The 25,157-nt window shown below is 45.7% G+C and overlaps 1 protein-coding gene across 2 annotated transcripts in view; it reads right to left on the bottom strand.

The window, feature by feature from the left end:
* Positions 1 to 25,157, bottom strand: part of itgb8 (integrin, beta 8) — a 200,250-nt gene that overhangs the window by 9,183 nt on the left and 165,910 nt on the right. The window lies entirely within an intron of this gene.

Here is a 25,157-nt window from a genome sequence, read left to right as displayed (position 1 = left end):
CCTCTCCCAGGATGACAGCATTCCTGCTGTCAGCACTATCACTTCTCCACTGCAGTTGCCACCACCTGTAGGACAGACTGCTGCCGCCCATGCAGAGTTGGAGCAGTCAGCAGCCGGGCCCTCCAGGCCCAGAGCTGGTCCAGGCCGTCCCTCAAGGGCATCTGCAGTCTCAGTTTCTGACACTCAGCAGCCTTCCCCCAGCCTTGCTGCAGCCACTGGGGTCCCAGTGTGGCGGAGCTGCAGGGTGGGAAGGGGGCAATTTCGCAAGGGAAGCAGATCACCCTCGAAGGGCAAAAAGTAGAAGGTGTGGCAAAATGTTGTTCATTGTTTTATTGAAGGCCGAGGATTGTGGTCATATTTTTGTTACTGTTTTGGACATTGTCTCCAGGTTGTGAGAGCCAGTTATGCGATTGACTGTTTCTTTGTGTGTTTCTTTCTATTACTTTGTCATGTGGGAAGGATACACAGTTTTGTAAATAAAGAAGTGTCTTTATTAAAAATGTGCATGTTTGCTCTTTGCACTCATTGTTGCCTTGACCGGCTTAGGGGTTGTGGCATGGTTCCATTCAGGTTCTTTGAATGGCAGAAGCCATTCCCTCAGAGGGGGCCTAGAAGCAACTTGCTATAAGCCTTTGACGGACGGCCCTTGCACTTTGTGCCTCCCTCCCGTCTTGGTGCTGCTGCTCCTCCTCCTCCTCCTCTGCTGGTGCTCCAAGGCCCGGTGGCATTGGCTGGGTCCTGAGGATTGCCAGGTTATGCAGCACACAACAATGAAGTGGGAGACTCGCTCAGGCGAATACGGCAGGGCTCCTCCAGAGTGGTCCAGACAGCGGAACCATTGCTTGAGCACGCCGATTGTGTGCTCAATGATGTTCCTGGTAGCTTGATGGCTCTCGTTGTATCGTTCTTCTGCAGGGGTACTGGGCGATCGGAGTGGGGTCATCAGCCAGGTGCACAGAGGATAGCCCTTGTCCCCGAGAAGCCAGCCCCCTGGGTGAAGCGGGGCCTCGAAAAGGTCTGCCACAGAAGTCTGGCGCAGGATGAAGGCATCGTGGCTGCTGCCTGAAAAGTGGGCATTTACAGCGAGTATCAGCTGTCTGTGGTCACAGACCAACTGGACGTTCAAGGAATGGAAGCCCTTTCGGTTGCGGAAATCCTCGGCATTCTCTTGTGGCGCCTGCAAAGCCACATGCGTGCAGTCAATGGTGCCCTGCACCATGGGGAAGCCCGCTATTCTTGCAAAGCCCGCTGCGCGCTCTTGCTGCTTGTCCGGGGTCATGGGGAAAGAGATGTACTCTCATCACCTTTTAAAGAGGGCATTTGTAACTTGACGGATGCAGCAATGCACCGCGAACTGGGAGATATTGGCAATGTCCCCAGTAGCAGATTGAAAGGAGCTGGTGGCATAAAAGTTGAGAGCCACTGTGATCTTCACAGCCACCGACAGAGACGTCCTGCTCCTCAGTTGAGGTTGCAGATATGGCTGAAGGAGGTGGCTGAGCTCAGTGACCACCTACTTGCTGAATCGCAGCCTTCACAAATACTGCTCCTCAGACATATTGATGTATGAGAACTGTTGTCGAAAAACCCTGGGAGGGTAAGGTCTCCTATACCGACGCCTGTTGGCCCTCCTCCGTCTGGCAATGATTGCCACTCTCTCTCTGCATCTCTGTGCCCCCTCAATATGATGGAGAAGTACGACGTTCCCATCCACTGCAGCCCCCATAATATGTGGGCAATCAAAGTTATGCCGGTGAAAAAGCAAAGCAACTACAAAGTTATGGTCAGAAGCCAAAACTAGGTCAGACATCGTTGACTCAATGCAGAAGTCTCTCTTTCTCCCTTTGTCTCTCTGCAAATCTCTCTCTCTCTCAGAACGAGTGGTCCAAAAATGGCTACCACACAGAAGACAGGAAAACCCCCTTTAAATAGCACACCCCAGCCCCACAGCGACTGGGAAGTGTTCCAGTCAACCTGTCGTTGGTAGCGACAGGCGGAAAGGAGGGGGGCGCTGTAGTGTATGTGCCTTTAAGTCAGAACTACTTTTTACAGCTCCTGTATACAGTAGTACCGGCAGTGACCACACCGGTATATAAGCTTTGCGCATGCCTCTGTACCCCAGTCTAGAGATTACCCTCCTCCAGTAAAGACCTGTTATTTGTTAATGTACAGCATCCGTGTGATTATTTATCCACTGAACCACGGATCCAACAGTGGCGACGAGTGTCAATTCGAATCTACCTGCAACATAAAAGAAAAAAAAAAAATAGTCGAGGCCAGGAACACGGGCGTCGACCACGAGCAACCGCCCAGCAGTCAGGCAGTGATCCAACTTCGCTGGGGAGGCTGTGGAGAGCCGGGCTTGGTTCCCCAGCCACAACGAGCAGTAAGAGACCGACGACAAGCCCGGAGCAGACCCTTCCCGAGCAGCAGCGGCTGGAGCCGACCGACGGCAGAGAGAGAGCCGAGCAGCGTCGATGGGGTAAGAAAGAGGGTGAAGAGCGCAGGGCGCAGCCGGGGGTTGAACACCGAGCGGCGTCGAGCAAAAATAAAGCAACCGGAGAGAGAGAGGGTAAGAAACAGCTGGGTTCTAGAATGAGCGGCATCGAAAAATATCAAAAGAAGAACGCGCAAAGCACAGCCAGGGATCACGGGCTGATCAGGGTCCATGGGGCGAAGCAAGGGGAGATGCCATTGAGCCGCGGAGAAGAAGGAAGAGCGCAGGAGGCGCCATTGAGCCGCGGAGAAGCAGGGAGAGCGCGGGAGACGCCATTGAGCCGCGGAGAAGAAGGAAGAGCGCGGGAGACGCCATTTTGAGAAGCCGCAGTGGAGAAGAAGGGCGAGCGCGGGAAGGAAGGAAAGCGCGGGAGACGCCATTTTGTGCTAGCGGAGAAGAAGGGGAAGCGCGGGTGGCACCATTGGTGATAGTTAACGCACACCAAGGATGCCGAAGAGTGGCAGTATCTCTACGTTCGACAATGAAGTCGAAGGTTGGGCGACATATATGGAACGTATTGAGGTGTACTGCAGGGCGAATGAAGTGCCAGATGCTAATAAAGCAGTGGTTCTGTTAAATTCCATGGGTGCAAAAACTTATGGGTTACTGCGAAATCTAATAACCCCAGAGAAGCCGGTAAACAAGAATTTTGAAAGCATAGTAGAAATCCTACAGGACCACTTAAACCCCACACCGCTGCTGATAGCAGAACGATTTAAGTTCCATAAAAGGAACCAACACAAAGACGAAAGCAATGCTGAGTACTTAACGGAACTGCACAAGCTATCGAAATACTGCCAGATTGGAGCGGGACTAGCAGACACGTTAAGGGACAAGTTTGTGTGTGGGCTACAAAGTGAAGGAACCCAGAAACGGCTTCTATCAGAAAAGGACCTTACACTGGACAAAGCTTTCAGTATGGCAGTATCACACGAAGGAGCCGCAAGGGGCGCTGCAGAGATACAATGGAGACCGCAAGAATATGGCACCAAGAAATGACCTATGGAACAGGGAAGTGCTATCGCTGCGGCAGAACAACACATGACCAGAAAGATTGTTGGTTCAAGGACCAAGTGTGCAGACAGTGTGGGAAAACAGGACACATAGCAAGAGTCTGCAGGTCTGGGAAGAAAACCAACAGTAAGAAATCTCCACAGGAGAAGTACAAAAAGGTACACCAGGTGATGGACAGCGGTTCAGACGAACAGAAAAGTGACACAGACTCCGGAAGCAAGCAGCTGGGTTGTCTGAAACTACATAATATAACCGAAATGGAGGATCACCAGACTATCTGGGTTACACTCAAGATAGACGGAGCCCAAGTGGAAATGGAATTGGACACAGGGTCAGCTCTAACAGTCATAAATCAAAGAGACTACAAGCGGCTATTTTCACACATACCCTTGAAAGTTACAGAGATTGTCTTGAAGACGTATACGGGGCAAAAAGTCTACCCCAAAGGAAAAATAAGGGTGAAAGTGACATATAAAGGCCAGGAAATACCTAAAATGGATATATATGTATTGCCAAATGGAGGACCACCACTGCTAGGACGTGAATGGATCCGGAAGATACAATTAGATTGGCATTCCATACAGGCACTGAAGGTTGAGGCCAAAAAGGATGACGACGTCACACCTGGCCGACTGTCAAAAATGCTAACTGACGCAAAAGAAGTGTTCCAGGAGGGACTAGGAACACTAAAAGGAATAACAGCAACAATTAAAATAGAGGAAAATGCAAGCCCAAAGTTTCTGAAGGTCAGACCAGTGACTTATGCGATCAGACCAGCTGTTGAAGCAGAGCTGGAAGGGTTGGAACGTTCAGGAGTACTGTCCAAAGTGGACTGGAGTGAGTGGACTACACCCATCGTTCCTGTAATGAAGAGGTTGATGAGTAATACGCCTGGGGAACCAAAGAAGGTCCGCATCTGTGGGGATTTTAAGGTGACAGTGAACCCAGTCCTTCACACGGTGCAATATCCGCTTCCACGTATTGAGGATATTTTCGCCTCGCTATCTGGTGGTAAACGCTTCACCAAAATTGATCTAGCCCAGGCGTACTTGCAAATGGAGGTAGAAGATGCTTCGAAACATTACCTTACGATCAACACTCATAAAGGTCTCTATCAATACATCCGGCTGGTGTTTGGAGTAGCCTCGGCTCCGGCTATCTGGCAAAGGGCGATGGATCAGGTCCTGCAAAGCATTCCAGGGACCCAGTGTTATTTGGACGACATCTTGGTCACGGGCAAAAATGACGGTGATCACCTCGCTAACTTGGAGAAGGTGCTCACCAGATTAAAGGAGTATGGGCTACGAGCTAATCGCCACAAGTGCGAGTTTTTCCAGAAACAGATCTCGTATTGCGGCCACGTCATCGATGAAGAGGGGTTACATAAGTCCCCTGACAAGATTGAGGCAGTAGTCAAGGCTCCAGCACCGGAAAATGTGTCACAACTGAGGTCGTTCCTCGGGCTGGTAAACTATTACCACAGGTTCTTACCAAATTTGACTACGGTATTACACCCGCTGAACACCCTACTGCAAACAGGGGTACCAGGAAGTGGGATGGCGAACGTAGACGAGCTTTCCAGAAGTGTTAAGAATTGATCACATCAGAAGAGGTGTTGGCCCATTTCAACCCAGCACTACCAATTAGTTTGGCATGTGATGCATCACCCTACGGCATTGGAGCGGTGCTGTCGCACAAATTCCCAGACGGGTTGGAGAGGCCAGTAGCCTTTGCATCTCGGTCACTAACCTCAGTCGAGCGCAACTATGCCCAGATTGACAGGGAGGCCCTCAGCCTAGTATGGGGAGTAAAAAAATTCAACCACTATCTGCATGGGCAGAAGTTCACCTTGCTGACTGACCACCAACCACTTGTCTCCATCTTCAATCCTAAGAAGGGCGTGCCAGTAATGACTGCACAGCGGTTACAAAGATGGTCCCTGTTTCTAGGGGCAAATCAATATGAAATAGAATATAAAGGCACGAAACAGCATGGGAACGCTGATGGGCTATCGCGCCTGCCACTGCCTACTGTGGAGGAAGCACCAGCAGTGGACCCTATTGAGATATTTTATTCGTCGATAATTGAACGATTGCCAGTAACAAACACGGATATAGAGAAGGAGACCCGCAATGATCCGATGCTGTCACGGGTATATGAATTGACGGTGAGAGGATGGCCAACACATGGCGACTCACTGTTGCCAGCATTCTCATCCAGAAGAGAACAGCTGTCAGTATGCCAGGGGACAGTGATGTGTGGATCCAGAGTGGTGATTCCACCCAAGTTAAGGGAGAGAGTGCTAAATGAGCTACATGAAGGTCATCTGGGGGGAGTGAAAATGAAAAGCCTTGCTAGGGCTTATGTGTGGTAGCCGGGAATCGATCAACAAATCAAAGACCTAACTAAGAGCTGCTTAGGATGCCAGAAGGTCCAAAATGCACCACCACATGCCCCTCTACACCCATGGGAGTGGCCCTCCTCTCCAAGGCAACAGGTGCACATTGATTTCGCTGGTCCATTCATGGACTCAATGTTCTTAATAGCAGTGGATGCTCATTCAAAGTGGTCTGATGTGATAAAGATGTCTTCAACCACTGCAGAGAAAACGATTGCAGTCCTACGGACCATATTTACCAGAAACGGTTTGCCAGAGCAGACCTGCTCTGATAATGGACCACAGTTTGTGTCCGACGAGTTCCAAAAATTCATGAAAAGGAATGGGGTAAGGCATTACACATCCGTCCCGTATCATCCAGCCACCAATGGATTGGCTGAGAGGTTCGTACAAACCTTTAATAAGGCGATAAAGGCCACGTGCGATGAGGAAATTCCACTACAGCATAAGATGGACAATTTCTTATTAGCCTACCGAAACGCGACACATGCAGTTACCAACCAGACCCCGGCCATGATGTTCTTTAACCGAAGGTTGAGCTCTCGTCTGGACTTGCTCAGACCAAATGTGCGAAGAAATGTTGAGGACAAACAATTCCAGCCCATCAATGAGAAGCCGACAAGGAGCTTCAATGTAGGGCAACCAGTCTTGGCCCCTGACTATCGAACAGAGAAGTGGCAACCCGGAACGATATGTACAAGGCAGGGGCCATTAATGTGCACAGTGGATGTCGGGGAGAACATTGTGAGACGCCACGTCGATCAGATCTTAGCATCACAGGAACGCGTCAACCCCATGTCTCGAGTACCTGGGGGTGAACCCGACATACCGGTAGCATCTACTTCAGACCCAGTAGCATTGGAACCCAATGAACTACCTGATGAAAAGGGGTCAGAATCGCCTCTGCACCAAGAACAAGAACCTCTGGAAAGGCATTATCATGAAAGGGTCAGGAAGCCGCCCCAAAGACTGAATCTATAAATGGACTTTTGTTATTTAATGTACATGTAAAAATGTAATTGTTATTTGAATATTAAGGGGGTATTATTAATCTAAAAAGGGAGGAATTGTAGTGTATGTGCTTTAAGTCAGAACTACTTTTTACAGCTCCTGTATACTGTAGTACCGGCAGTGACCACACCGGTATATAAGCTTTGCGCATGCCTCTGTACCCCAGTCCAGAGATTACCCTCCTCCAGTAAAGACCTGTTATTTGTTAATGTACAGCATCCGTGTGGTTATTTATCCACTGAACCATGGATCCAACAGGCGACACTGAATTTCCAGTCCGGGGCGCCCCAAGGGCGTTGCACTCTGGAATGACGTCAAGATCTGCGTGCGCAGAAGAGCGGGCGGTATGGTTTAGCGCCGCTGCTAAATGTCCGCTCAATTTCGCAAGAGGCGCAGGTATCGCTGTGCCCGGGCGCTAGTTGGATACTGCCCCGCTTATCGCCCTCTTAAGGTGCTAACGGGTGGCGCTAACAACTGAATTTCTCCCCCACTCAGTCTACAAAATGAATTTCTAGCAATCTATTGTAAACCTGAAGAAACCTTTGTAGTGTATCAGCTGGGACTTCTCTTCTGCTGCTGGGTGCCTTCAAAGATTATTATGGTTTAACATAGAAGATAGGAGCAAGAGTAGGCCATCCGGCCCCTCGAGCCTGCTCCGCCATTTAATGAGATCATGGCTGATCATCCAAATTCAGTACCCTGTCCCTGCTTTCTGCCCATATACCTTGATCCCTTTAGCCTTAAGAAATATATCTAACTACTTCTTGAATATATTTAATGAATTGGCCTCAACTGCCATTTGTGGTAGAGAAATCCACAGGTTCACCACTCTCTGGGTGAAGAAATTCCACCTCATCTCTGTCCTAAATGGCTTACCCCTTATCTTTAGACTGTGACCCCTGGTTCTGGACTCCTCCGCCATCGGGAACATCCTTCCTGCATCTAGTCTGTCTAGTCCTGTTAGAATTTTATAAGTTTCAATCAGATCCCCTCTCATTCTTCTGAACTCCAGCGAATATAAGCCCAATCGACCCAATCTCTCCTCATACGTCATTCCTGCCATCCCAGGTATCAGCCTGGTGAATCTTCACTGCACTCCCTCCATGGCAAGAACATCCTTCCTCAGATAAGGCGACCAAAACTGCACACAATACTTGAGATGTGGTCTCACCAAGGCCCTGTACAACTGCAGCAAGACATCCTTGCTCCTGTACTCGAATCCTCTCGCTATGAAGGCCAACATACCATTTGCCTTCTTAACCGCCTGCTGCACCTGCATGCTTACATTCAGCGACTGGTGCACAAGGACACCCAGGTCTCGTTGCACTTCCCCTTCTCCCAATCTATTGCTGTTCAGATAATAATCTGCCTTCCTGTCTTTGCCACCAAAGTGGATAACCTCGCATTTATCCACATTATACTGCATCTGCCATGCATCTGCCCAATCACCCAACCTGTCCAAATCATACTGGAGTTTCTCGGCATCCTCCTCACAGCACACATGCCCACCCAGCTTTGTGTTGTCTGCAAACTTGGAGATATTACATCTAGTTCCCTCGTCTAGATCATTTATATATATTGTGAATAGCTGGGGTCCTAGCACCGATCCCTGCGGTACCCCACTAGTCACGGCCTGCCACTCTGAAAAAGACCCATTTATTCCAACTCTTTGCTTCCTGTTTGCCAACCAGTTCTCTATCCAATCAGTACCTAACCCCCAATCCCAAGTGCTTTAACTTTACACGCTAATCTCTTATGTGGGACCTTATCGAAAGCCTTCTGAAAGTCCAAATACACCACATCCACTGGTTCCCCCTTATCTATTCTACCAGTTACATCCTCAAAAAATTCCAGTAGATTAGTCAAGCACAATTTACCTTTTGTAAATCCATGTTGACTTTGTCCAATCCCGTCACTGTTTTCCAAGTGCTCTGGTATTACATCTTTTATAATGGACTCTAGCATTTTCCCCACTACCGATGTCAGGCTTAATTCCCCGTTTTCTCTCTACCACCTTTTTTAAATAGTGGAGTTACATTAGCTACCCTCCAATCCATGGAACTGTTCCAGAGTCTATAGAATTTTGGAAGATGATCAGCAATGCATCTACTATTTCTAGGGCCACTTTCTTAAGTACCCTAGCATGTAGACCATCAGGCCCTGGGGATTTATCAGCCTTCAATCCCATCAATTTCCCCAACACCATTTCTCTACAAATAAGGATTTCATTCAGTTCCTCCCTCTCATTAGACCCTATGTTCACCGACATCTCTGGGAGGTTATTTGTGTCCTCCTTTGTGAAGTCAGAACCAAAGTATGTATTTAATTGGCCTGCCATTTTTTTGTTCCCCATTATAAATTCCCCTGATTCTAACTGCAAGGAACCTTCTCTTGACTTCACCAATCTTTTTCTCTTCACATATCTATAGAAGCTTTTACAATCAGTTTTTATGTTACCTGCAGCTTACTCTCATGCTCTATTTCCCCCCTCTTAATTAATCCCTTTGTCCTCCTTTGCTGAATCCTAAACTGCTCCCAATCCTCAGGTTTGCTGCTTTTTCTGGCCAATTTATATGTCCTCTCCTTGGATATTATGCTATCCCTAATTTCCCTTGTTAGCCACGGTTGAGTCAACTTTTTTGTTTTATTTTTATGTCAAACAGGGATGAACAAATTCTGTAGTTCATCCATGCGATCTTTAAATGTTTGCCATTGTGTATCCACCGTCAACCCTTTAAGCTTTGAGTACAGGAACAAGGATGTCTTGCTGCAGTTGTACAGGGCCTTGGTGAGACCACATCTTGAGTATTGTGTGCAGTTTTGGTCGCTTTATCTGAGGAAGGATGTTCTTGCCATGGAGGGAGTTCAGTGAAGATTCACCAGGCTGATACCTGGGATGGCAGGAATGAGGTATGAGGAGAGATTGGGTCGATTGGGCTTATACTTGCTGGAGTTTAGAAGAATGAGAGGGGATCTGATTGAAACTGATAAAATTCTGACACGACTGGACAGACTAGATGCAGGAAGGATGTTCCCGATGGTCGGGAAGTCCAGGACCAGGGGTCACAGTCTAAGGATAAGGGGTAAGCCATTTAGGACAGAAATGAGGAGGAATTTCTTCACCCAGAGAGTGGTGAACCTGTGGAATTCTCTACCACAGGAGGCAGTAGAGGCCAATTCATTAAATATATTCAAGAAGGAGTTGGATATATTTCTTAAGGCTAAAGGGGTCAAGGGATATGGGGAGAAAGCAGGGACAGGGTACTGAATTTGGATGATCAGCCATGATCGCATTGAATGGCGGAGCAGTCTCGAGGGGCCGAATGGCCTACTCCTGCTCCTATTTTCTATGTTTCTATGTAACTTTCCCCAATCCATCCTAGCCAACTCGCGCCTCATACCATCATAGTTTCCTTTATTTAAATTCAGGACCCTAGTCGCTGAGTCAACTACTTCACTCTCCATTTTAATGAAGAATTCGATCATATTATGATCGCTCCGCCTCAAGGGGCCTCGCACAACAAGATTGCTAATTAATCCTTTCTCATTACATAATACCCAGTCTAAGATGGCATGATCTCTAGTTGGTTCCTCAACATATTGGTCCAGGAAACCATCCCGTATACACTCCAGGAATTCCTCCTCCACAGTATTGTTACTAATTTGGTTAGCCCAATCTATATGTAAATTAAAGTCACCCATGATAATGCTGTGCCCTTATTGCACGCGTCTCTAATTTCCCGTTTAATGCCATCCCCAACCTCAGCATTACTGTTTGGGGTTCTGTGTACAACTCCCTCTAACGTTTTCTGCCCCTTGGTATTTCTCAACTCTACCCATACAGATTCCACATCATCAGAGCTAATATCCTTCCTTACTATTGTGTTAATCTCCTCTTTAACCAGCAATGTTACCCAACCTCCTTTTCCTGTTTGCCTCTCTTTCCTGAATATTGAATACCCCTGGATGTTGAATTCCCAGCCTTGGTCACCCTGAACCCATGTCTCCGTAATCCCAATGATATCATATCCGTTTACATCTATTTGCGCAGCTAATTCATCCACCTCATTATGAATGCTCCTCGCATTAAGACACAAAGCCTTCAGGCTTGTTTTTTTAACACTCAGTCCTTTTAGAATTATTATTTACTGTAGCGCTGTTTGATTTCTACCCTTGATTTCTCTGATTGCCACTTTTGCTTTTCTTCTTCCTGTCTTTTGCTTCTATCCTTGCTTCCCTTTCCTCTGTCTCCCTGCACAGGTTCCCAACCCCCTGCCATTTTAGTTTAAACCCTCCCCAACAGCACTGGCAAACACTCCCCCTAGGACATCAGTCCCGGTCCTGCCCAGGTGCAAACCGTCCAGTTTATACTGGTCCCACCTCCCCCAAAACCGGTTCCAATGTCCCAGGAATTTGAGTCCCTCCCCCTTGCACCATTCCTCTAGCCATGTATTCATCGGAAATATCCTTCTATTTCTACTCTGACTAGCACGTGGCACTGGTAGCAATCCTGAGATTACTACCTTTGAGGTCCTATTTTTTAGTTTACCTCCTAACTCCCTATATTCAGCTTTTAGGACCTCATCCCGCTTTTTACCTATATCGTTGGTACCTATATGCACCATGACAACTGGCTGTTCACCCTCCCCCTGCAGAATGCCCTGCAGCCGCTCCAAGACATCCTTGACCCTTGCACCAGAGAGGCAACATACCATCCTAGAGTCTTGTTTGCGGCTGCAGAAACGCCTATCTATTCCCCTCACAATAGAATCCCCCATCACTATAGCTCTCCCGCTCTTTTTCCTCCCGTCCTGTGCAGCAGAACCACCCACTGTGCCAGGAAGTTGGTTGCTGCTGCCTTCCCCCGATAAGCCATCCTCCCCAACAATATCCAAATTTGTATATCTATTTGAGAGGGGGATGGCCACAGGGGACCCCTGCACTACCTGCCTGCGCCTATTACTCTGCCTGGTGGTCACCCATTCCCTTCCTGCCTGTGCAGCCTTTACCTGTGGTGTGTCCAACTCCCTAAATGTGCTATCCACGTTTTTAATAGTCTACTCCTCTATATTCAAATTATCTGTTAATTCAAATTAAAACTATTCAAAAAAAAGACTCCGGTATTATTTTACTAAAATTGCTCACCTCATACAACTTAGATAATTCAACTGTTTTTCTGAGCAAAGCACAACTTCTAATTAACAGCAGTGGACTGTAGTTCCCTTTCATTTTGACAAAAGCTGCTTTTAAATTCACTAGGATTTCTCATATCGCTGAAATGCCACTGAGAACAGACCAAAACAAGATGGGCCAGGTTTGGTTCAGGAAGTAGTTTCCAATCACTTTTACAGACAACCAAATTAGTGAAGGAAAGCAAAGGTAATGAAGCTGGCTGGTTCAGGAAGTTGGGGTCTTGCTGTAGTGTAATAGATCTATTTCCAAAATTAATATGCATACATTTTAATCCTTATTCTGAGGGGGGGATGGTGAACAGCCAGAGGATATGGTGCATATTGGTACCAATGACATAGGTAAAAAGAGGGATGAGGTCCTGCAGGCAGATGTTAGGGAGCTATGAAAGAGATTAAAAAGCAGGACCTCAAAGGTAGCAATCTCCGGATTACTCCCGGTGCCAAGTGCGAGTGAGTATATAAATAGGAAGATAGAGAAGATGAATGCGTGGCTGGAGAAATGGTGCAGGAGGGAGCCCTTCAGATTCCTGGGGCAGTGAGGCCAGTTCTAGGGGAGATGGGACCTGCACAGGCCGGACGGGTTGCACCTCAACAGGGCCCGAACCAATATCCTCGCAGGGAGGTTTGCTAGTGCTGTTGGGGAGGGTTTAATCTAATTTGGCAGGGGGATGGGCACCAGGATGTAACATTAGAAAGGGGAAATAAAGTGCTCAAAGGATTGGGAGAGGCAGAGAGTACTAAAGTAAGAAATGGTAAGGTATTAGGTGGGGTCATACTAAGAGAATATGGGATAGTCTAAGATCAGTTTACAGTGTATGTATGTGAATGCACAAAACGTAGTAAACAAGGTAAGTGAGCTGCAGGCACAAATAGCCACATGGGAATATGATGTTGTGGCAATAACTGAGATCTGGCTCAAAAAAGGGCAGGATTGCATATTAAATATTCCTGGTTATAAGGTGTTCAGGAAAGATAGGGAAGTAAAAATAGGAGGTGGTGTGGTAGTATTGGTTAAGGAGAATGTTACAGTGCTGGAGAGGGAGGATGTCCTGGAGGAGTCAAGGACAGAATCTATATGGCTAGAGTTTAGAAATAATAGAGGTGCCATTACACTACTAGGTGTATTCTATAGATCACCGAATAGTGGGAAAGACAGAAAGGAGCAAATTTGCAGAGAAATTAGAGTTGCAAGAACTATAGAGTAGTGATAATGGGGGACTTCAACTATCCTAATATAGACTGGGATCGTAATAGTGTAAAGGGCAGAGAAGGGGAAGAATTTCTGAAGTGTGTTTAAGAGAACTTTCTTGATCAGTATGTTTCCGGCCTGACGAGGAAGGAGGCATTGCTGGATCTTGTTCTGGGGAATGAGGTAGGTCAAGTGGAGCAAGTGTCAGTGAGTGAACATTTAGGGAACAGTGATCATAGTATAAGGTTTAGATTAGCTATGGAAAAGGACAGGGAACAATCTGGAGTAAAAATGTTTAACTGGGGGGGGAAGACCAATTTCAGTGGGATGAGAATGGATCTGGCCCGGGTAAACGGGAATCAAAGATGGGCAGGCAAAACAGCAATCGAACAATGGGCTGCCTTCAAAGAGGAAATCGTTCAGGTACATTCCCACTAGGGGGAAGGCAGGGCAACTAAAGTCAGGGTTCCCTGGATGACGAAACAGATAGAGAATATGATGAAGCAGAAAAAGAGTATGACAGATGTCAGGTTGCAAATACATCCGAGAATCAGGCTATATATAGAAAGGTCAGAGGAGAAGTGAAAATAAGAGGGGCAAAGAGGTTATGAAAATAGAATGGCAGCTAACATAAAAGGTAATCCAAAAGTCTTCTATAGGCATATAAATAGTAAAAAGCTAGTAAGAGGAGGGGTGGGGCCAATTAGGCACAAAAAAGGAGACCTATACATGTTGGCAGAGGGTATGGCTGAGGTACTAAACGAGTACTTTGCATCTGTCTTCAAGGAAGAGGATGCTGCGAGAGAAATAGTGAAGGAGGAGGTAATGGAGACACTTGATAGGATAACAATTGATAGAGGAGGTATTAGAAAGGCTGGCTGTACTTAAAGTAGATAAATCACCATGAGCGGATGGGGTGCATCTTACGATGCTAAAGGAATGGAGTGCGGAAATCGCGGAGGTACTGGCCATAATATTCCAATCCTCCATAGATACGGGGGGTGGTGCCAGAGGACTGGAGAATTGCAAATCTTGCATCATTGTTCAAAAAGGTATAAAGATAAACCTAGCAACTATAGGCCAGTCACTTTAACCTCAGTAGTGGGGAAGCTTTTAGAAACAGTAATCAGGGACAGAATTAACAGTCACTTGGATAGGTGTGGATTAATTAAGGAAAGCCAGCACGGGTTTGTTAAAGGCAAATCGTGTTTAACCAACTTGATCGAGTTCTTTGATAAGGTAACAGAGAGGATTGATGAGGGTAATGCAGTTGAGGTAGCGTACATGGGTTTCCAAAAGGCATTCAACAAAGTGCCACATAATAGGCTTGCCAGCAAAGTTGAAGCACATGGAATAAAAGGGACAGTGGCAGCATGGATATGAATTTGGCTAAGTGACAGGAAACAGAGAGTAGTGGTGAACAGTTCTTTCTCGGACTGGAGGAAGGTATACAGCAGTGTTCCCCAGGGGTCGGTTTTAGGACTACTGCTTTTTCTTCATATATATTAATGACTTGGACTTGGGTGTGCAGGGCACAATTTCAAAATTTGCAGCTGACACAAAACTTGGAAGTATAGTGAACAGTGAGGAGGAGAGTGATAGACTTCAAGAAGACAGACAGGCTGGTGAAATGGGTGGACACGTGGCAGATGAAATTTAACATAGAAAAGTGTGAAGTGATACATTTTGGTAGAAAGAATGGGGAGAGGCAATATAACCTAAATGGGACAATCCTAAAGGGGGTGCATGAACAGAGAGACCTGGGGGTATGTGTGCACAAATCATTGAAGGTGGCAGGGCAGGTTGAGAAAGCAGTTAAAAAGGCTTACGGGATCCTGGGCTTCATAAATAGAGGTATAGAGTACAAAAGCATGGAAATTATGATGAACCTGTAGAAAACCTGATCAGCCATGATCTCATTGAATGGCGGAGCAGGCTGGAGGGGCCGAATGGCCTACTCCTGCTCCTATCTTCTATGTTTCTATGTTTCTAAAACACTGGTTCGGCCCCAACTGGAGTACTGTGTCCAATTCTGGGCACCACACTTTAGGAAGGATGAGAAGGCCTTAGAGAAGATGCAGAAAAGATTTACAAGAATGATTCCAGGAATGAGGGACTTCAATTACGTTGATAGACTGGAGAAACAGGGGTTGTTCTCCTTGGAGCAGAGAAGATTGAGAGGCGATTTGATAGAGGTGTTCAAAATCATGAGGGGTCTGGACAGAGTAGATAGAGAGAAACTGTTCCCAGTGGCAGTTGGGTCGAGAACCAGAGGACACAGATTTAAGGTGATTGGCAAAAGAACCAAAGGCGACGTAAGAAAAAACTTTTTTACACAGCGAGTAGTTAAGATCTGGAATGCACAGCCTGAAAGGGAGGTGGAGGCAGACTCAATCTTATCTTTCAAAAGGAAATTGGATAAGTATCTGAAGGAAAAACATTTGCAGGACTACGGGGATAGGGCGGGGGAGTGGGACTTGCTGAGGTGCTCTTGCAGAGAGCCAGCACAGGCTCGACGGGCCAAAATGCCTTCTTCCGTGCTGTAACCATTCTATGATTTCATTCTATAATTCTATTAATAGTATGTATATAGAACCCCCGTAAAGGCGACTCACTTCAAACCACAAAAGGGTAATTTTCCAGCTTTGCACTCCTAGTGCAGAGGCTGTGCAGATTGAAAATTTTGGCCGCACATAGCATACAATTTTCCCACCAATAGTTTAAATGGTTGAAAAATCGTACGCAATCCATGAATTTCTTACATGTGCTGCCAGCGAGCGAGGTTCCTGCAAGAAGCACAGATCAGACAAAAATTGACAGAGTCAGAAAAGGCGATGTTAGGAGGGGTGACTAAAAGCTTGGTCTAAGAGCTAGGTTTTATGGAGATTCTTAAAGGAGGAGAGGTAGAGAGAAATGCAGAGGTTTAGGGAGGGAATTCTAGAGCTTAGTGTATAGATGGCAGAAAACACGGCCATCAAATGGTGGGTTGATGGGAACGGGGGATGCACCAAAACCACTGAGCAGTTTACCACTGATGGGCACATCTATACAATTTTGATTTGCAAAAGCCATCATAATAAAAGGACTTAGTACAAGAATAAACTAAGGCTGTCACTTAAGCACCAACACTACTGTTGCAAAAGTTAGATAATTTCCAGATGTGTATTTTCATGACATGTGCATAACTGACATACCCACAATGGTGACACAAATTTTGTCCCAGTCCAGATTTTAAAAAACTAGCCCGATGAACTTAATAGAATTCAGCATTCATAAAATGAATAGGTATTTTAGGATTAATCATAGAGAACTTCTTTTTCCAAAGTAGATGTGTAAGGAATCCATATTGTTGTAGTATTATGCAAAATATTCCTACTAATATACAAGTCATTTACAATTTGGATCTATTGTTTTTAGGCTCATTCTAGCATTGTTTTACTAAGCATCTTTGAAAGGACATTCCATTAGAGGATATCTGAATCAAACCCAAACAATTTGAAAGTCAAACAATAGAAACAAGGACAACCACTAATTACATAGAAAGTACATCAAAGAAACAGGCCATTCAGCCCAACCAGTGTGTATTGGTGTTTACCTTCCACATGAGCAGCAGCTTGGGCTGATAAGTGGCAGGTAACATTCGCACCACAGAAGTGCCAGGCAATGACTGCCTCCAACAAGCAAGAGTCCAACCACCTCCCCTTGACATTCAACGGCATTACCATCACCGAATCCCCCACAATCAACATCCTGGGGGTCACCATTGACCAGAAATGTAACTGAACCAGCCACATAAATAATGTGGCAACAAGAGCAGGTCAGAGGCTAGGTATTCTGTGGTGTGTGTCTCACTTTCTGATTCCCCAAAGCCTTTCCACCATCTACAAGGCACAAGTAAGGAGTGTGATGGAATAATCTCCACTTACCTGGATGAGTGCAGCTCCAACAACACTCAAGAAGCTCGGCACCATCCAGGACAAAGCAGCCCGTTTGATTGGCACCCCATCCACCACCTTAAACATTCACTTCCTCCACCACCGGTGTACCGTGGCTGCAGTGTGTACCATCTACAAGATGCACTGCAGCAACTCACCAAGACTTCTTCGGCAGCACCGCGCAAACCCATGACCTCTACCACCTAGAAGGACAAGGACAGCTGGCGCATGGGAACACCACCACCTCCAAGTTCCCCTCCAAGTCACACAACATCCTGACTTGGAAATATATCGCCGATCCTTCATCGTCGCTGGGTCAAAATCCTGGAACTCCTTACCTAACAACACTGTGGGAGTACCTACGCCACACGGACTGCAGCGGTTCAAGAAGGTGGCTCACCACCACCTTCTCAAGGGCAACTAGGGGTGAGCAATAAATACTGGCCTTGCCAGCGATGCCCACATCACATAAACGAATAAAAAAAATTCCTAACCCCATGTGACTGCTCTGTTCCCACATCCTTTTATTCCTCTTTCCTTCAACCACCTATCTCACCTATTCATGGTCTTTGCTTTATTCATTAACTCTGGCAGGGCATTCTACAGACTCACAACACTGTTTAAAATCCTTGCTCTCTGTCTTAAATTTTATACATTCCGTATTATATCCATGTTGCCTCTTCCAGCCCCCTCAATCAAAGAAAACAGTCTTGGATCCTAATTCAATATCATTGTGCCATTTTGTGGGCCTAAAACGGGTGCAACAATAACCAATTTAGCAGGGCAGAGGCCGGATCCGAATGGGCATTCGGGCCACTGCTAAATTGGTTGGGGCCTTTTTTTAAGCAGACCCTGGTGGCCACCTGAAATGGGGCTCCTGTTCCCATTTCAGGGCTGGACTGTTAAATTCATTTGGATTAGTCAGAGCTAGCATTGTGCAAACTCCAACTGGTATTTCTGGGTCTGGTACAAACCGGTTAGCCTAACATCAGTAGTAGGGAAAATGCTAGAGTCTATTATAAAGGATGTGATAACAGGACACTTAGAAAATATCAATGGGATTAGACAAAGTCAACATGGATTTATGAAAGGGAAATCGTGTTTGACAAACCTACTGGAGTTTTTTGAGGATGTGACTGGTAGAATAGATAAGGGAGAACCAGTGGATGTGGTGTATTTGGATTTTCAGAAGGCCTTTGATAAAGTCCCACATAAGAGGCTAGTGTGCAAAATTAAAGCACATGGGATTGGGGGTAATATACTGGCATAGATTGAAAATTGGTTAACAGACAGGAAGCAGAGTGTAGGAATAAATGGGTCTTTTTCGGGTTGGCAGTCGGTGACTAGTGGGGTACCGCAAGGATCAGTGCTTGGGCCCCAGCTATTCACAATATATATCAATGATTTGGATGAGGGAACCAAATGTAATATTTCCAAGTCTGCTGACGACACGAAACTAGGTGGGATTGTGAGTTGTGAGGAGGAAGATGATTTAGACAAGTTGAGTGAGTGGGCAAATACATGGCAGATGCAGTATAACATGGATAAATGTGAACTTATCCACTTCGGCAGGAAAAACAGAAAGGCAGAGTATTATTTAAATAGTGATAGATTGGGAAATGTTGATATACAAAAGGACCTGGGTATCCTTGTACACCAGTCACTGAAAGCAAACATGCAGGTGCAGCAAGCAGTTAGGAAGGCAAATGGTATGTTGGCCTTCATTGCAAGAGGATTTGAGTACAGGAGCAAGGATGTCTTACTACAGTTAGACAGGGCCTTGGTGAGACCACACCTGGAGTACTGTGTTCAGTTTTGGTCTCCTTACCTATGAAAGGATATACTTGCTATAGAGGGAGTGCAGTGAAGGTTCACCAGACTGATTCCTGGGATGGCAGGTCTGTCGTATGAGGAGAGATTGGGTCGACTAGGCCTATATTCACTAGAGTTTAGAAGAATGAGAGGGGATCTCATTGAAACGTATAAAATTCTGTCAGGGCTAGACAGACTGGATGCAGGGAGGATGTTTCCCCTGGCTGGGGGGGTCTAGAATGAGGGGTTACAGTCTCAGGATACGGGGTAGGACATTTAGGACTGAGATGAGGAGAAATTTCTTCACTCAGAGGGTGGTGAACCTGTGGAATTCACTACCACAGAAGGCTGTGGTGGCTAAGTCACTGAATATATTTAAGGAGGAGATAGATAGATTTCTAGATGCAAAAGGCATCAAGAGGTATGGGGAGAGAGCGGGAATATGGTATTGAGATAGAGGATCAGCCATGGTCATATTAGAATCATAGAATCATAGAAAGTTACAGCACGGAAGGAGGGCATTACGGCCCATCGTGTCTGCGCCGGCCAACAAAGAGCTATCCAGCCTAATCCTGCTTCCCAGCTCTTGGGGTGCTCTAACCTGCAGGGATACCCAAGCACTTTTAAATGTGGTTAGGGTTCCTGCCTCTACCACCCTTTCAGGCAGTGAGTTCCTGACCCCCACAACCCTCTGGGTGAAGAAATTTCCCCTCAAATCCCCTCTAAACCTTCCACCAGTTACTTTAAATCTGTGCCCCCTGGTTTTTGACCCCTCTGCTAAGGGAAATATGTCCTTTCTATCCATTTTATCTATGCTCCTCATAATTTTATACACCTCAATAAGGTCTCCCCTCAGCCTCCTGTGTTCGAAGGAAAACAGACCCAGCCTATCCAGTCTTTCCTTGTAGCTAAGATTCTCTACTCCCGGCAACATCCTTGTAACTCTCCTCTGTACTCTCTCTAGTGCAATCACATCTTTCCTGTAATGTGGTGACGAGAACTGCATGCAGTACTCTAGCTGAGGCCTAACTAGTGCTTTATACAGTTGAAGCATAACTCCCCTGCTCTTGTATTCAATGCCATGGCTAATAAAGGTAAGCATTCCGTGTGCCTTATCTACCTGGCCTGCTACCTTCAGGGATCTGTGGACATGCACTCCAAGGTCCCTTTGTTCCTCTATACTACTCAGTGTCCTACCATTTAATGTGTATTCCCTTTCCTTGTTAGCTCTCCCCAAATGCATTACCTCTCACTTCTCCGGATTGAATTCCATTTGCCACTGTTCTGCCCACCTGACCAATTTATTGATATCTTCCTGCAGTCTACAGCTTCCTTCTTCAGTATCAACCACACAGCCGATTTTAGTATCATCTGCAAACTTCTTAATCATACCCCCTACATTCAAGTCTAGATCATTGATATATACCACAAAAAGCAAGGGACCTAGTACTGAGCCCTGCGGAACCTCACTGGAAACAGCCTTCCAGTCACAAAAACACCCATCAACCATTACCCTCTGCTTCCTGTCTCCAAGCCAGTTTTGAATCCAACTTGACACTTTGCCCTGGATCCCATGGGCTTTTAACTTTGTGACCAGTCTGCCATGTGAAACCTTATCAAAAGCCTTGCTAAAGTCCATATACACTACATAAACGCACTACCCTCATCTACCCTCCCTGTTACCACCTCAGAAAATTCAATCAAGTTTGTCAGACACGACCTTCCCTTAACAAATCCATGCTGACTATACTTGATTAATCCGTGTCTTTCTAAATGAAGATTTATCCTGTCCTTCAGAATTCTTTCCAATAATTTCCCACCACTCAGGTTAGGCTGACTGGCCTGTAATTACTCGGTCTATCCTTTTCTCCCTTCTTAAACAAGGGTACCACATTAGCAGTCCTCCAGCACCACACCTGAAGCCAGGGAGGATTGAAAAATAATGGTCAGGTGGCAAAAAATTGGACCCCAATTAAAAAAAACCCCAGTAAAAATCAGTTTTTCCTTGGAACAGTTATTTAAATGGAATTATAAGCCCTGATTTTAACAGGGGCCAGCAGGGCAAGCATCAAAATTTCCCATGCTCGCTGATGTGAAGCCCAGGCCATATTAAGTATTCATTAAGAACTCTACCGACGTCTCCCGCCTCCACACACAGATTACCCTCATGATCTCTAATAGGCCCTATCCTTTCTTTAGTTATCCTCTTACTCTTAATATATTTATAAAACATCTTTGGGTTTTCCTTGATTTTACTTGCCAAGAATTTTTCATGCTCTCTCTTTGCTTTCCTAATATCCTTTTTAATTGCACCCCTGCACTTTCTGTACTCCTCTAAAGATTCTGGAGTATTTACCCCTCGGTATCTGTCATACGCCTCCCTTTTTTTCTTTATCCAACCCTGTATGGCTCTAGACATCCAGGGGGCTCTAGATGTGTTAGCCTTTATGGGCACATATTTGGTCTGAACCCTCCAGATCTCCTCCTTGAATGCCTCCCACTGCACAGACACTGATTTACCTTCAAGTAGCTGTTTCCAGTGCACTATGGCTAAATTCCCTCTGAGCTTAGCAAAATTTGCTTTTCCCCAATTTAGAATTTTTATTCCTGGTCTATCCTTGTCCTTTTCGATAACTACCTTAAATCTAACAGAATTGTGGTCACTAGCACCAAAATGTTCCCCCACTGATACGCCTTCTACCTGCCCAGCTTCATTCCCTAAAACTAAGTCCAGAACCGCCCCCTCCATTGTTGGGCTTGCTACATACTGGCTAAAAAAGTTCTCCTGGATGCATTTTAGGAATTTCGCACCCTCTATACCCTTCACTTTAATTTTATCCCAGTTCATATTGGGGTAGTTGAAATCCCCTACTATTACTGCCCTTTAGTTTTCGTACTTCAGAAATTTGTCTACATATTTGTTCTTCTATCTCCCTCTCACTGTTTGGGGTTCTGTAGTACACTCCCAGCAGTGTGATCGCCCCTTTTTTGTTTTTCAATTCGACCCATATGGCCTCGTTTAATGATCCCTCCAACATATCATCCCTCCTCACAGCTGTAATAGTTTATTTAATCAATACCACGACCCCCCTCCCTTTTTACCTCCCTCGCTATCCCGTCTGAAAATCCGAAACCAGGAATGTTGAGCTGCCATACCTGCCCCTCTTTCAGCCACATCTCTGTAATAGCTATAATATCATAGTCCCAAGTATCTACTTGTGCCCTCAGCTCATCTGCCTTGTTCGCTATACTCCTTGCATTGAAGTATATACAATTTATTACAGGCAAACCTCCTTGTTGACTACTATCTAGCCCTCGATTCCTCTGTCCTTCCAATTTACTTTCTACATTTTTGTTCTCCAATTCCAGTTTTTCTTCCCTCCCTATTGACTCTATACTTGGGTTCCAATCCCCCTGCCAAGCTAGTTTAAATGGCAGAACTGGCTCGAAGGGCCGAATGGCCTACTCCTGCTCCTATTTTTCTATGTTTTCTATGTTTCTATGTTGAGCAGCCTAATCAATAGGCCGTTCAAAAAAAGGCCCCAAAACTTACAGGAATATGGCATTTGTGGAATTTGAAGAAGCTGAACTGCTCCTACAGGCTCCAGAAAACAACTGTGGGCTGCTGCTGGCCCTCTGTCACCCCACCCCCCAAACCTGCAATTACCTTCCCCCTGCACTTACTTGCATTGGTGTGTCCAATTCTTTGCCCACATTATTATGTTGAGGCCCTATTAGGACCAAATTAGGACAGTCATCTCCATTCTGATGCACCATCGTTGTGTCTGGTTTGGGGTGCTAACACATCTAGGCCCCTTTGTTTCTATCGACAGTACTCTGTGCCACCCTTTAAAAATTTTAAACATCTCAGTCAAATCACCCTTAATCTCCTCTGCTCTAGGTTGGAAATTGTAATCAGGAAATGCTATAATTATGCAGTAGGCCAGCCTGCATCTGAAGAAGGCAGACAAGGACCCTTAAAGTCAGATTTTATTGTCTATTTAAAAACCTGTTTTTGGGTTCTATATTTAACATTAATACTTGGGAGAAAAATCAGGTGGCAAAAAATTGGACCCCAATAAAACAAAAAAAAAAAGTAAAAATCAGTTTTTCCTTGGAACAGTTATTTAAATGGAATTATAAGCCCTGATTTTAACAGGGGCCAGCAGGGAAAGCATCAAGATTTCCCATGCTCGCTGATGTGAAGCCCAGGCCATATTAACTCCTGGGCCTCATTTAAATAGATCAGGACCAACTCCCATCCGAACCTGGCATCAATATCTTCAGCCTGGTGGGCGGGAGTCAGATGTGCGGCCCAGGATGCCATAACCTGAGATCTGTGGGAATGGTGCCTGGCAAGGTAGGTGGGGTTCCTAGGCGATCGCAGGAAGGCCAAGGCAGGGAAGGCCTAAGGATTCCTTGTGGAGCCAGGAGAAGCACTATGCTCCTCCTGGCACACAAGGAAACCTTTAAAAATATAAAATAATTTTACCTTTACAGCCCTCTTCTGGGCCTGCTGATCCTCAGCTCCAGGTTTCCCTGGTAAGGTTGATGCAAAGCATCGACCTCACTGCTGTTGGTAAAAAGGTAGTCAGGGTCCGAATGACGCCATCAAACCCTGTTTTTCGATTATCAATGAGGATCTTGCTTGCCTGTAAACATTTTGCACATGTCCAATATTTTAATCTTCTGCGTGTCCCATTCTTGTTGGGCGAGGTGGGGGGGGTATCTGGGCTTTAGTTTGCATTGCAGCAATCCAAGAACATTTCTAGCGATAGCGCATGACATAGGATGCCACCCACCAAGCACACAACACTGCCATATGTACCACATTCACGTGATCCTCTTGAGCATCAGTTCCAGCGCGACGGTTCTTGTGGCTGCTGGTTCGCATTCCAATTCAGGCATAAAATAACTTCTAGGCCTTAATGTTACAATTTCACAGCATATTTTTAAATATTTTTGTTAGAAAGGGTACAAATAAAGAGCAGTAAGACTGATCCCCAAGTGTAAAGAAGAATAAGCTGTGAGGAAAGATTGGACCATTTTACAGGTTAATGGTCTAGAAAGAAAGTGGTTAAAATGGACTTTATTGAAGTCTATATCATGATACAGATAAGCTAAACCACAGGATTACTTCAAAGCAGCCAAGAAAGCAGTGGAAATTCGTCAAGAATAAATTGAGAACAGATATCCAAAAGCTTCCTTACTCAAAGAATGATAAATATTCGAAATAATCTACCAAGCAAGGCAATAGAAGCAAAGCACACTGGGACCATTATTAAAAATAATTAATGGGTGAGAATTTGCGTACTCACAGAGTACGCTGTCATACCGCCTTTAAAATGGACTGTTAGTTCGGGATTTCCGCATGTGCTAAATCCTGAACTTGCGATCTGTCAAGTTATGATGTGACAGATCATCTGCTCTGCCTTGGAAACCCCAATTGCTGCCGCAGAGTTGGGCTAATTGCCCATCAACTGCCCAGCAATTACGTACGGAGATTTTACGGCTGATGCAAACAGTCGCAGGGCCGGTTTGCATCAGCGTAAGGGGATAACTTAAAAGATTCAAAGCAAAGTTCAGCATGAATTTAGCTCACATAAAAGTGAAATTGGTACATTACAACAGATGGAAGCACCGGAGCTCCGTTTGAATAATTTAGCCGTGAGCTTCTTAGAATTGCGAAGAGCTTTTTTAGTAAGTTTGTTTTGTCTACACATTTTATTGAAATCCTGATGTTAAACTTGGTGCTGTCATTTCGCCAGTTTTTTTTGTGTGGGGCAATCTGAATTGATCCAATACTAAATCCCAAATAAAGAACGCAATGTTAAACCTAACGATATATTTATAGCTTATTTCCTGACATCAAAGCTTTTAAAGTCACCATACGGTGCTGTTGTCATTGATCATGCCTGTTCTGTGAGTGGATTCAACGGGTCAGGTGCCCGTCTGCACCCTTCTTTCTCCTAGAAGCCTGATGCTCGTTTCCACATATCTGTCAAGAGGAAACTCGGTGCTTTCACTGATTGGAGCACCAGGCCCACGTGATCCCAGGTACGCTTCCGTTCACGCTGCGCCCCTGGGATCCATGGGCCATTACGCTGCC

This window comes from Somniosus microcephalus, chromosome 5 (assembly GCF_052327205.1).
Source record: "Somniosus microcephalus isolate GS21.2 chromosome 5, FLI_Smic_1.0, whole genome shotgun sequence".
NCBI lineage: Eukaryota > Metazoa > Chordata > Chondrichthyes > Squaliformes > Somniosidae > Somniosus > Somniosus microcephalus.
This window is presented reverse-complemented; position numbering and strand designations above follow the sequence as displayed.